The following is a 14,484-nucleotide window of genomic DNA, read 5'->3' as shown; positions in this document are numbered from 1 at the left end:
TCTACCATTATGTAATCATCTATGAGAGTTAATATAGACTTCGTTTTCCTTCTAAATTGTCATCTATGGGTCTTATTCCCATTTTCCTTGCAAGATCATGTGTTATTCACATTTTTAGAAAATTTGTTTATATATATATAAACATATATGGCGTTTCAGCCAACATTTTAGTCGACATTTCCATTTCTGGGAGGTGACGTTTCTAAACATACCCGTTTCAGAAACTCCGAAACGTTTCGGCGTTTCATGCAACTTAGTAGTCAACGTATATCAATCTTATCCATCCGCTTTTTTCCATCTTACCGCCATTGGAAACCTTGCAGGACATTTTAATAGATTCAACTGAGCCTACCAAGAGGTTTGATAAGCAAATAGTTTGATTCTTATATGATGATTTTACCATTGATTCCCAAGTGTGGGAACTCTTAAGCTTCTTCTCCAACTTGGTGAGGTCTTCTGCGCATTTCACATCTACCAAAGACATAAACAACTGCAACTTGCTAGTGAAAAAAATGGACGAACCCTTCTTGTGAGAAGAGAGATTATCTCGAAGAGACTTCATGTGGAAGAGAGTGGTCCCACTGCCATCAAGCATCAATGGAGGCAAAAAACCCCATGAAGAATTGTCGTTGTCGGTGATTGTAATGTCCCCAGTGGACTCCCGTCTGGATATATGCTTTGCAGTTAGCATGTTGAGCCAACATATGGTTGAGCCTCATCTCGCGCATTGGATTGGTGCCAAGAATCTTCTGAGATATCTTCGAGGCACAATCACTCATGGACTGAGATACACTACTAGAGCTGTGAGGCTGCATTGTTATTCTGATTCTAAATGGGCAGGCAGTGTGGTGGATCGCAAGAGCACTTCCAAGTGTTGTTTCTCTTCAGGTTCTACTTCGATATCCTCGATGAGCAGGAAGAAGAAGTCGGTTGCTTTGAGCACCGCTGAGGCCGAATACATAGCTGATAGTATGGCCCCCTGTGAAGTTGTCTGGTTGTGGAAGCTCTTTTGTGAGTTGTTTGGACACGTGTTGGATACCACCGTGATCCTCTATGACAACCAGAGTGAGATTCGATTGTCGGAGAATCCTGTGTTTCATGATTGCTCCAAGCTCATAGACATCAGGTACCACTTTATCTGGGATATGGTACAGCGAGGAGCAATAAGGCTCCTTCACATTGGGTCTGATGAGCAGGTCGTCGATATTCTAATGAAGCCCCTGGGAAAGGTCAAATTCTTTACTTTCCGAAAACGATTAGGAGTCATGGAGAGACCCTCTCCTGAGGGTCCTGTATGATATGGATATTGATCTTTGGGAGCTCCTGGGGCATGGGGTACTTCTTGGAGCAATAAGCAACCATAGGGTTAATAGTACAGCCTTCCCCTAGTGGTCTGCTATGTAGGCAGGAAGAGTGGTTCATCCTTCTCCTACTGAGACACAATCATGGGGTGAGTGGTTCAGCCTTCCCCTAGTGATTTTTTGTGTACAGGGTGAGTGGTTCAGCCTTCCCCTGGGATACCCCTGGCGACATGTAGGCAGGATGAGTGGTACATCCTTCTCCTGATGAAACATCCTACCCATGCAATCTGGGACTCATGGGAAGTACCTCTCATCTGGCCAATGAGTAGGGAAATGAGGATAGGGACCATAGTACTATCGATGGATGCATCGTGTACTGCCGTACTCCCTATGCTAGGATGATATTGATATAGGATCAATTGGATCTAACTTCGGGTCAGTAAGAGTGGTATGAGACACTCTCTTTATTTGGAACTAATTTCATATCAGTAAAAGTGGTATGAGACACTCTCTTTATTTGGAACTAATTTCGGATCAGTAAGAGTGGTATGAGACACTCTTTATTTGGAACTGATTTCGGATCAATATGAGTGGTATGATACACTCTCTTTATATGGGGCTAACTTCGGGTCAGTAGAGAATGGTATGACACAATCTCGATCACTTCTTCTTCTTCACAGTTCACCAAAGCAGAGCAGTGAAAGGCATTGCGCTGATGGTAGAGATAGTATAGTCTGGCAAATGGATTAGCAGATGGAGTTCTCCCTAGTTGACAGGGAGTGTTAAAATTGGCAACTAGGGCCAAACTCCATGTGGGTCTTCTTATTTATGACAGCTGATATTTTTCTTGAATTCCTCTCGTCGAGAGGTGTAGGATTGATCTAAAGATCATCCGATTCCGACATGTATTCATGGAGATATGAATTTATTTGTGTTATGTGACAATTCGTCAAGGTCAGCCAGCAACCAAATTACCCCAACCTATCCTCAACGTTTATTATAAATAGAAGAGGTCTTCAAGTCATTTTGTACACACTCATCTCTTGTGATCTCTCTCTTCATTTGTTTGGGTTTTGGTGAAAGAGAGATCTAGAGGGAGTGCCCTAATCACAGTCATGGAGGAGTCTTATACGCTGCCCTAAAGAGATCAAATCACAGTCCTAGGAGGAGACATCTAGACGCAGAGAAAGGAGGCTCTTCTACGCAGCAAGGAGAGGCTTCAATGCGCTGTCCAAGGGAGCTTCTATTCGCTGTCAAAGGAAGCTCTAAAAGAGCCCTAGCCGCAGACAAGAGGAAGGGTTCTATTCACAGCTAGCCACAGTCCTAAAGGGAGGGATCTTGCCTTACCCTAGCCGCAGTAAGGAAGAGTCTTAGCCGCAGGTAAGGGAGAGGATCTGGCCGCAGTCCTAGAGGGGAGCTCTAGCCCTAGACGCAGTGAAGGAAAGAACCCTAATTGCAGACACCTATACGCTGTCCTAAAAAGAGTCCTAGCCGCAGTTTAAGGAGGCCTATCTAGCAGCAAGGAAGAAGCCCTAATCACTGTCTTGAAGGTGCCCTAATCCGCAATCCTTAAAGGGCCTTATCCGCTGTCAAAAGAGACCCTCTAACGCAGGTCTAGAAGAGACCTTAATCCGCAGTCTTATCTGCTGTCCTAACTGCTGTTCTGGTGTGCCCTAGACGCAGTTGAATGGGGACCCTAGCCACTGTATTGAGAAGAGTTTAGGCAGCAGAAAGGAAGTCTTCTATACGCAGTCACAAGAGGCTCAATCCGCAGCTGAGAGGAGGGCTAATATAGGCCCTAAATGAAGGCCATAATCCACAGATTCAGAAGGCCTGAAACCGCAGTCTATTGACCCTATACACAGCAAGAAAGAGACTCATAATCTGCAGCAAAAGAAGGATCCTATTCACAGTATAAGGAGGTCTGGAAGGACAGCGTTTCGGTTGCAATAGATAAAAGAAGCATGGTGACAGCACATTGATAAGGGCTGTTCCTTAGGATTGTTTCAAGGTTGATAAGTCACTGTCATAAGATCAGCATATGTTATTAGTTGCTGACTGTTTGAGGATCATAGGCCTATCTTGCTGCTGGGCTAGGCCGCAGGCCATAGCCAGCAGCATAGGCTGTTCTATCAGTCTTGGACTGCGTGGCATACTGCAGACTTGAAGGCCTTCATTATTGATGAGAAGGATAACTGCTGAGGCAGTGTCAGTTAGTACAGCAAGAAGAACACAGTGTTCTGGAAATTCTATTGAGTCAAGGTTTGACTATGTTCGACTCAGTTTGATGAGCTTCCTATTGATGACACTTGGATGGAATATTCTGTTTAGTTTGACCAGCATTGACTTCTCTGGTCAAGGGTTTTCTACTGCTGTCATAAATATCAGATTTATGTATTTGTACTATCTCTCTCTGCTGAACTATTGAAGAATATAAGATTTGATCAAGGGTTTCCCCACATTCGGGTTTGTCCCTGGCTGGTGCCACATCTTGTGCCCTCTTGTCTTTGCTTGTCTTTTGCTCTTTATGTTTATGTTCTATCTGCACTTTACTATCATGCTGATGTGATTGCTAATCTGAATATTGTCATTGGGCTAATATGAAAAATTGAAGTAACTTGCTCTTAGTGGAGTACTCCAAAAATAAATTTGCCTGCGAATTATTGGATGGGATCATTTTCTTTGAAGACCAGATATATTTTGTTCCCCAATCTACACTCGAGAAAAGGCTTGTTAGGACCACACACAGCAAACCAGCTGAAGTCACACGGAAGTCTTACCCTCAATACAAGGATTGCACAAACATGGAGCAGAGCAGGTTAAAAACTAATGATAAAGGTCACAAAGAAACACATATTGCAACAGAAAATTCCCCTAAAGTTCATGACAATCCTATAAAAGGGAAAAGCACAAGACTTATTAGTTGTTAGAAGTACCATAGAAGGCATAGAAAAAAGTATATGGCAACAAAAATGGTAAGTAGCACTGTTGTAAAGGTGAAAAATGCAAAGTTTTATCTGCACAAATTCAGTGTCTTGTCGTAAGAGTTGCTACTTACAGGATTGGGTAGCAAAGGATGTTGATTTTCCAAGAGGGTCTCAAGCCCCTAGACAATGTGCCAAACTCTATTATATTGCACTCAATACCTACAATGCGGCTGTAATTTGTTGTGCTGCAAATTATCTCGGGATAACAAATGCTATGGAGAGGAAAACTATGGTCCATAAGAATAAGAAGTTTTTCACATCAATTTTATTCCAAAACTGGAAAAGCCTCATTATTATATTACAGGCTGCCAAAACATTCTTACCTTGCTTCAACAATCCTAAGATTGCAGGAAAATGTACCTATTCAATCGCTTCGAAGGTTTCAATTGATCCACCAAAGATTGATTGGTTCTTTATTATACAAGGATGAAATTATGTGAAGAAAACAAGAATGAAAACAGACGACCTTCAAGAATATGAAGGCAGCAGTAAAACAAGGACAAGTTATAAAAATATTGTGAGCTTATTGCCTCCAGCAAAGGGATCAACAGTCTGCAGCTTATTTCTACAACTATGAAAGGGTGTTTCTATACCAGGAGAAGGAGTTTCGTCTAAAGTGAAATTTATTTCAGCAATTGCATGCAGTTGTACATTATTCACCTATAAATTGGCATTTGCAAGCAACAACTACTGCATAATGACAACTTCAACCAGCAGTATGGTTATTTTGTTGCAAGAAGAAAAGGGGAATGTTGGTATGTTCGAAAATGCAGTTGTGAGGATGGAGGGAAGCTTCTCATTCTTGGAAGTTGAAGAGTATAGTATGCAGCACCAATGCATGCCATTGCTTGAAGACAAGCAGGGTTGGGCTATGTCGCAGGGTTTGCCGGACCCAAATGTTGAGGTTCGGAATTAGTTGAACTCCAAAAAAAATATTAAAATTCATTTAGGTTCGAGCTGGTTCAGCTTCAGGTTCTTTGCTTTCAGGTTTGGTAATAATGAATGTGAGATAAACAAGGGTTGGGGCAAATGATGTCAATCACTTGCGGCAATGACGATTTTTTTATCTGAGTTGCTAGATCGACGTGCTTGCTCTGCACAAAATTCTAAAAGTAATCGTGGGATAAACGAGTGTAAGAGTCAGGGAAAACGACATCAATCTGTTGCAGCGATGACAAGTTTTATATCTCTGCTGCTGGATCAACGTGCTTGCTCTGCACGAAATTCTAAACTGAATTGTGGGATGGTCGACTAGTGATCCAACCCCGACAGAAACTGATTCGACATTAACCTGGCTCTACATTCATTGCTTCTATGTTAACCTGGACCTTTAAAATAGTGGTTACAGGTCTAAAATGATACTGCAGCATGTAATTTTTTTCCACAGATACACAGCGTGTAATTTATACGTAATAATATTCTGAAAAGTTTAGAACTTAACATATTTTATTTATAAATTTATTGTGTATAAATACAAATTAACATATTTTAAATTATAGATAATTAAAATAATTACTTTTAATATATTTTAAATTATATATAATTAAACAGATTAGGGTATTGTTATTATAAATATTTTAAATTAATATAACTTATAAAAAGTTATAAATTTATTAATATAATATATGATTAAAATTATCAACATATATTGATTATAAATTAATAAAATTTAAAATATATATATATATAATTTTAACTATTTTCTTATATATTTTTAAAATTTTGAGTATGTATATGAACAAACTTAATGGCGAACCCCATACAAACCTCATATGAAAATTTAAATTTGAATCAAACTTAATTCTAGCCGAATTCAAATTCAAACCCGAACCCTCTGACATTGGTGTCAAGAAGGGGGGATTGTAATGTCCCCAATGGATTAATTACCCATGGGAGGACAGAATAGCCTATCAGGCCCCGTAGGCTATAGTCTTGATAAAGGGGGGGGGGGGAAGGGGCGCGCGGGAGAGGAATCCAAATTATCCAATGTTTGGGGTAACATTAGGTAGATTTTGGGTCGGCTGGGGCAAAAAGCCCAAATTTGGAGAAATATATAAATAAAGGAGAGTTAGAGTCATTTAGCATCATCAATTTGGACTTGATATCTCTATTTTCTTAAGTTGAGGCTCTGAGGGTTTAATACCCCTTCTTTACCCCTTCTTCTTGATTCACCTCGGTGGAGGTGATCCCACCCTATCTAATCCCTTTGTCTAGTTTCGATGGAGTTGATCCCACCCTACCTAGACACCCTCTTCTTGTTCTGGCACAGGTCATTGCAGTAATTCTGGTTTGGTTTAAGGCTTGAAGATTTTACCTTGTCCTAGCACAGCATATTCTTTGGAGCAATTCGATCTGGTCTGAAGACAGAGCTCTTGTGTTTTCTCTATACAATGAAGCAACTGAGGGCATAAACTCTACAGCAATAGCAAGTATCGTCCAAGCAATTCATAAGGAATTCAGCCTCATAAACAGCAAAAAGCGGTGAGCTTCGTAGCAATATTTTGGAGGCCACGGGGACACGAGACCGAAAATCATGACCAGATCTGACGCAATTCGTTGGCATTTTTGAGGCAATTCGCTGGCAAATATGAGGCAATTTTGTGGCATTTCAGAGAATTTCGATGGGTTCTAAGAAAACAAGTTTTAAGTATGCATTGTTCAAGAGATTTGGCCAACCAAAGGTTGCGGACTACTACACAGAGACAAACGAGCCCCAATTGAAGCATAAGATCTTGTCACGAACTGTTCTAAAGGCTTTCTGAGGACAAAGACCATATTCCTAAGCTATGGGTATCGTAGGAAGGGTAGGCGATTGCAATTGTTCTTCCAGGCCTGCGGATTAACAAAGGACAGTCGAGGTCATTGTTGCAGGAGAATAGAATAAATTGCAGTTAGCAGAATTCAGTTAAAATTTAGTTTAGTATTGGAGTTGGTTTGTCAAATCACTGATGGTTGCATTCCTTGTTTACTAGGCAATCAGCCTTGTTTATTGTGGATTTGAGGAGAACCATATTGCTTAGCGTATTCATGTATGACTATTGTTACTATTGAATGTATTGTTTATTACATGAATGAATATACATTGTTGAATAAGTGAATGATTTTTGTTGGAAACCCTAAGGGCAAAATTACCCTAGGGCATTACAGTGATGTCGTCCCAGGAAGCCTAGTCATCCGTCGTATTGGGGGGAAAATGGAAAGAGAAGACAACAATGAAAATATATTGCATGTCATTTTGAATCGCTCTTCTACCATGGGTGCTTGTAGGGAAAACAAGGTCTTGAAATATTGAAGTTCTGTCATGGAATTTTTGCTTTTAACCATATCAAAATGATACAAGTCTCCTAAGATGATAGTTCAATGTTGTCATCACTATTGACATCCGGTGAGAAAAAAACATATGAGTCCAAATGTTTGATGTTTGGAAGGTCTGAAAAGTCCTAGGGAATGGGGCAACTTATGTATATAATTTTTGCAACAACATCAACGTCAATCAAGTGATTCACCTCAATATACGAGGGGAACTTATCGAAGATCAAGTTTTGGGGAGACAGAGTATTAACGATAACACATTGCCAGTAGCTATTATTTACCCTGTTTCTTGAGAGTTTCCATCCTCTGTTTCTTGAGATTTTCCATCCATTTGCCTCAAAGGAATAAGTTTGTCTTCGCTTCCATATGTAGCTCTGCCCCACACAAGAGGACACGTAAATAAGTTTCCCAACCACGGCAACTAAGGGTGTTTCTTCCAATTAATATTGAATTTTCTTAAATTGAGCATCTAAACATTGTACGCATCAAGCTAGATGTTTTGTTCTTCTGTTACAACAGTTGGAGTAAGCAAATATAAGCTCTCATTGTCACACACAAAAGCCACATCAAAGATTGTTTTAATATTACATATTGAAGGTAGTGGAAGCAATTTTGCAGGAACCGTTCCCCCCCCCCTGGCCCACCATGGCTCAGAGGCTAGAACCACAAACCGTGCAAGAACTGTAAATGGAACCACACTTCTTAAATTCGAAACCGCACTTCATCTTTAATTTCACACTTGTTGAACTTGTGGGGACAATCACTGTTTCATGCACGGTTCCACGAGCCAAACCACATTTCCATCACGCTTCTTGAGTGGAACACATAAAATGCATCCAATAGTAGGTGTTAGTGGGTAGCTTAAGGTTTGAGCTAGTATTTTTATTTTTTAATCATTACAGACCATCTACAAACTACTCTCTTTAAACGTACATAGTAAGCTTTTAAAATGTGGGCTACATAATTTGTTCACTGGTAACTGCAAGCATGAAATGTAGAACATCCTAAATATCTCATCTTCAATCATTCACACTGGCTTGTCATTGAGTCTTTCACAGGGGACTACAAAATTCCCTGAATATATCAAAACATTTCCTGGAATGGTAGTAAAAAAATTTAAACAAATTCCATTGATATTTAATCTCATAGTTGTTGCAAGCAATATAAGAACAAATTTTTGGACTACTACACAGCCTATCTTTGAATTGGGCTAGTTAAGTGCCTTGGAACGTTTCAAAGAGTTGCCTTATCTTCCTCACCTTAGATGTGGTAGAAGACATTGCTCCTTGTGAAAGATGCTAAGTAGTAACATGGGTTTTTGTGCCAATTACGACGTTGCCCGACGAATCATTACCATGCACAAGATTAATATGATTCTTTAAATATAGTTGTTTTTATTGTTGAAAGTTGAAACCATCACGACCATGTCATAAGTCTACTTTTGGATACAAATGTATGTTTTATAATATAGAATGTTTTTAAATCATGGATTGGGCAAGATAGGTGAAAATGACAATTGTTTGGGAAAAGGCAAGTAATAAATGTGGGGTTATAAAAATAAAAATAAACAAATAAAGACCTTAGAATTTGCTCCCAAAAAGCCCTAATAATTTGATACTTTCTAACTTCTACTATCTGTGATATGCTTAAAAATTTGATGTTTGTTTGTAATTACTAGAATCTAGATAGTTGATGCTCGAATAATTAATCATTGATGTACTATGGTCCATGGACGCCATATCGATCTTGATTTATGTATAAATATGCATGTTTTTGTACCTACTGCAACTAATTTGGTATTTTGGATGTTTTTTCTGAATATAAATGCAAAATAGTATATATATATATATATATAGACAACCAACTGGGGTAGTTCAATTGGCAATCATCATGTTATGAAGTATTATGTAAAACATGAGATTCAAATCCCCCATGGGCCAAGACAACAATATATATATATATATATATATGCTTCGCTTCCAAAGATTTTTGGAAAATGACACTTTCGACACTCACTTCCAAAAACATCCTTGCTTTGTGCAACACTAAATGGAAGTGTGTTCTTTATACCACGAGATGGATCCCACACATATAGATTGGTATCTGTATAACAAAGCCCAAACTCATGTTGAAATGAAAAAACATGGTATATAATGAATTCACCATTGGAGATGCCTGAAACCAAATTATAAGCATGATCATACAATAATGGGGAGTAACCCACCTTGGTATTGGCCCATGATAGACTCAACAAGCTCAAGATCAGTCCCTTGTCTTGTGGCATTTCCCAGAATAATCGAGGAATCAGTTCCCCCAAAATGACATCATGATTCATCACTGAGTCTAGAAACTCTCTTTGTGACATGGATGTCTAAGATGTTCCATCGACATCCATGTCTTTGTGATTTTCTTCCTTTATTGTTGTGTTTTCATTTTAGGAGAACCACTAACAAGCTTGAAAGCACAATTTGGACATTTCCATCCATTTTCTCCAACAAGGGTTTTAGACTCTTGAAATCCATCAAACAACCTTCCATTTTCTCCAACAAGGGTTTTAGACATCAAAATAATCGCGGTCGTCCTATCTTCCATGTTTTTAGTAATTACAAGCATAGCCTTAAACAAATTATCTCCATTTTTTAATTGTTTATCATTGTTGCTTTAATTTCGATCTTCACTACTCATTGTTGCAAAACCCAACTTTTGGTGATGGTATGCATGGCCCTTGCTAGCAGCATTCAAACCTACACTCAATTAATTCTTTGATTCCCTATAGCAATTCATTTCATCAAGCCTCAAGGGTTAGCTCAATTGGTCAACTCTCCATTGTTAAGCATGTCTACTATTGGGAGGTCACAGGTTTAATTCTCTTGACACCTTCGGGGTCAAGCTCCGTGTTTGAGCCAGCGGGAAGTGATCCCTTCTAATGGATTTACCTGAAACAATATTTTGTAGACATAGCGAGTCACCAATCTCCAGTGACTATGAACCACATAGAAAGACAAAAAAAAAAAAAAAATCATTTTGTGATTCATTAATTTCCCTTAATTCATTGAAAAGTGTCTTTATTTCCCTAATTTCAGCATCTAAAAACATAATGGTAGCCAAAACTTAGCTTTGATACCAATGCAACAAATAGTTCACGTTTGTATGTGTGTGCACTGTGTACAATATATTTGTAATTGTATAAATGTATTATAAACAATTGATAGAAATTAGAATGAATACGAATGATGAAAATTACAATGAGGGCCCACATTATAAATACCTAGGTGGGGTTCCTTTTCATTAATGGACATGTCTTTCTATTAAGACACCTCTTTCCATAGACTACCTATCATTATTTATTATATTATTAATATTTTTTTATTATTATGTTCATAACAAAACTATTACTTGGTTGATAAAGTGGCAATCTTGAATAATTTGTCTTTTGAAATTCAGCCCCAAGTTAATAAGGTGCCCTTCAAACTTAAACATTTGCACCACATATTGGAGTCTTGGGGAAAAACAATGTGTACAATGAGTTGGGTCCCATCGAACGGCCCCCAGACCAGATCATTGATGCTTTCTCGGTGTTTTTAGTATGGAACAATCAAACATCAACCTAGTGTCAAGTGTGAAGACTACTTCAAGAAAGGTGTGAAGGTTGACATCAATGGTTGCTTAGTCGTGCCTCTAAACCATTTATAGCATGGATAACCTCCAAAGGATACCATGGATGGATGTTACACCTTAGTGGCTAATTAACCTCATCCAACATCCCGGTGGCCCACACAGCCTAATGAAAAGGATTCTCCACCTTTTGCAGCTCCAACACCATGCACTTGATAATTATGAATTTTAATCATGCTATTGGCTATCATTCAAGGCCTTTCTTGCAAAAATTAATTTTTGTATATGAATATTACTTTGGGTCACTCATATTTTGATATTTGTCAAATTTAGAAGTTGATCAAGTGAGATTTTGATTCACGACCACTTTGAATGTATGGTAGTTACCCTTGTCACCCGTTCCTCTACAATAGGTAACTTATGTCCATAATGTTATAGAATTTTAGAAGCATATTTCAAAAAAAAAACATATATTATTTAAGTATCTAATAAGTTCGATATTAGGTTGGGTAAGGACCTTTCTTACAAACTTTAAATTTTGGATATAAATATTATTTTTGGGGCCCAAGGTCATTTGTACTTCGATATTTCTTAGATTTAGTTAGTTCATCGAAGGGGATTTGATTAATGAATCCCTTTCTTGACTCTATGGCAGTTACCCATTTGTCACCCATTACTTAGTAATATGTTCCTTGCATACATAATGTTACAGAATTTCACAAGTATATTTCAAACAAAAACATTAGTTATATAATTAATAATCAGTTGCATAATATTTTAGTAATTTTCCCTTAGGTTCCTTTTTAAATTAAATTAATGGGTCCTTATGCTTCAGGAGTTTGCTGCAGCTTCCCTGAATTTGCAGAAGTGTGACTAGTTAACTAGACCCACCCAAAATGAATGGAAAACAGCATTACTTCCCACTAGTTTATTTTCTAATCAGGCTCAAACAGGTTTATGCACTGGCATATGTCACATGCTGTGGAATCTCTGGCCAGTAATCCCAGCAACGAGACAGGTAGCCACTAAACAGGGCATAGAAATTTCTACCCTTGCAAGACCCATTCCCCATGCCAAAACAGAGCCCATTCCCCATAACAATACAGGGATTGTCTCCATAGAGGTTAAAACTAACTCAAAATGCATGCTAGTGGTACAATAACTAATATGCAGCAAAATATAGAAGCATGGAATAATGGGAGATCATGGCAACCAAATGCCCATGACCAGATTTAAACATAATCACTCACAAGATACAAAATAAATATATTTCCATTACAGAAATTCACATTAAATTCCAGATTCATAAACAGAGACAGTACACTTGTCTTTTAACAATTGGTAGTCCAAAAATTGGCTGTGTATGAGAAATTTTCCACCCAACGGTAGACATCCAGTGAAGATGCCACCCAAGCCGGCCTATGAGGCCACCAACGTGAAAGAACCAAGCTACAGACTTCTAGCTCATTCAACCCACCCCATTTTCTCTCATGCCTCAAACATTCTGCTCACTACAGAGAATGTTGAGAAATGGCAACAAGAAATTCTAGTTTAATTTGTCATTGAATTAAACTGTGAATTAAATTCGAATTCTATTCTCATAGCAACTTAAAATAGTTAAATTAAGTTTATTAAACTTACTTAACTTCGGAAATTCAAGTTGGAAGTCTTTTGGAAGTCATATATATGTTCTCCCTACATTTTAGGAGTCCAGTGTGAGTTAATTGTGATTTGTAAAAATAAAAGACTCAGTTTCATGATTCAGTGCAGTTAAATTAGTTCTCAAACTGATTGAGAGAACTAATAGTGAGTTAACAGTCAATGGTGACACTAATGAACTCCACCAGTGCTACTCTAGTTAACTGAATATTTACTCATCAGAAACTCATGCATGTCGATTCTGAGAAAGACCCAGTTGAGACTAGAGTGCAGGAACAATGTGCTATTTGTTTTAGATTTTTCTGAGTTGCATTGATAGTGCATGCAATCAGGAACTGATCCTTGAGGGATTGCGCAGTTTTTAGAGGCTTTATTTCCCCTTAAATACAAGCTATCCTTCACAGGAATTACACATTGGAATAGAGACTTGGAAAGGTTGTGAAATGGGTAAGCTTTGGCCTTGAGCTTGCTTATGAGTTGGAGACTGAATTTGCTGAGTGCTGGGATTGTTCTAGAAAGAACAAGCATTGTAATTTCATCTTGATTTTCCAGATTAATACAAAACAGATAGTGGGGTTTTGAGCTGTGCCTTTCCCCAGATATTTATTGTGTTATGTGCCTTTGATTCTTTTCGTCTATTGATTATTGTTTGCTCGATGTTTATAGGCTTCAGCTGTAAAGAGTAGAAGTAGATTCTTGTCTCTTGCTTAGCAAATTGCATTAGCTTGTGAATCTACACGATTTTCTACAGAGAACTCCAAGCACCTCATCCAACCAAGAAACAACCATGGCACCTCTTCCTCTACCTTACACAATGCAAGGAAGATCTTCCATTTCTCTGCTCAACAGTCGCTCGGGGATATCCTTCCCTCCTAATGTTCTTCGGTGTGTAGGGAGAAAGAGTCCAATCTGCTGAATGCTTTCCTGGAATAGCCTGCAAACATAACACTTGGCTCTCAAGCATCCAATGAGCAGACAATACAGTGGGTGAAAGCACCCTATATTGCCGATCCTTTGTGCTCACCTACAAGCATCTATCTCTCATCCAAGACCTGCAATTCCTACTTCACAGAACACTGATTTTGGTTGATTTACACATCAGTTGATGCTTCGCAAGGGAAAAGCATGAACATGAAAATGTGATAGAATGACTGTCAATGAAAGAGTTATGGGAATGATGGTTGGCAACCATCATTCCAAGACTAATTTTATAAATTCCCTTAACCATCAGTATACTGGTGCCTTTATACAGTATAAAGACTGTACCTACCATAACCAATATTAGGACTACTTTTATAAATTCTCCTCCAACTGACTCCTACCTAAACTGAAGTATTAGACCTGAAATTGCTTGACAAAACTAATGCTCAATGACTTGAGATTTAAAGACCTTAGTAGGACTGCTAACTCTAACAAAATACCAAGATCTATGTGACTATGACAAAAGAAAGCACAGAGGTACTATTAGTATAAATCAATACCAGCCATGTACTAAGACAAAAAATTACATTATACAACTTTCCTAATGACTGCGAGAACAGAAATATAGATTATTATAAATCTTAAAGATTTAATGGATTGAAAAGATTTAAAATAGCGGCCACCATCAT

General features: G+C 38.3%; 1 protein-coding gene across 1 annotated transcript in view; it reads right to left on the bottom strand.

Moving 5' to 3' along the window:
- Positions 1-14,484, bottom strand: part of LOC149168927 (uncharacterized) — a 214,279-nt gene that overhangs the window by 127,654 nt on the left and 72,141 nt on the right. The window lies entirely within an intron of this gene.

Source organism: Pinus tabuliformis, chromosome 4_2 (assembly GCF_031772625.1).
Source record: "Pinus tabuliformis cultivar Carrire ecotype Pingquan chromosome 4_2, CPIR1, whole genome shotgun sequence".
NCBI classification, from domain to species: Eukaryota; Viridiplantae; Streptophyta; class Pinopsida; order Pinales; family Pinaceae; genus Pinus; species Pinus tabuliformis.
This window is presented reverse-complemented; position numbering and strand designations above follow the sequence as displayed.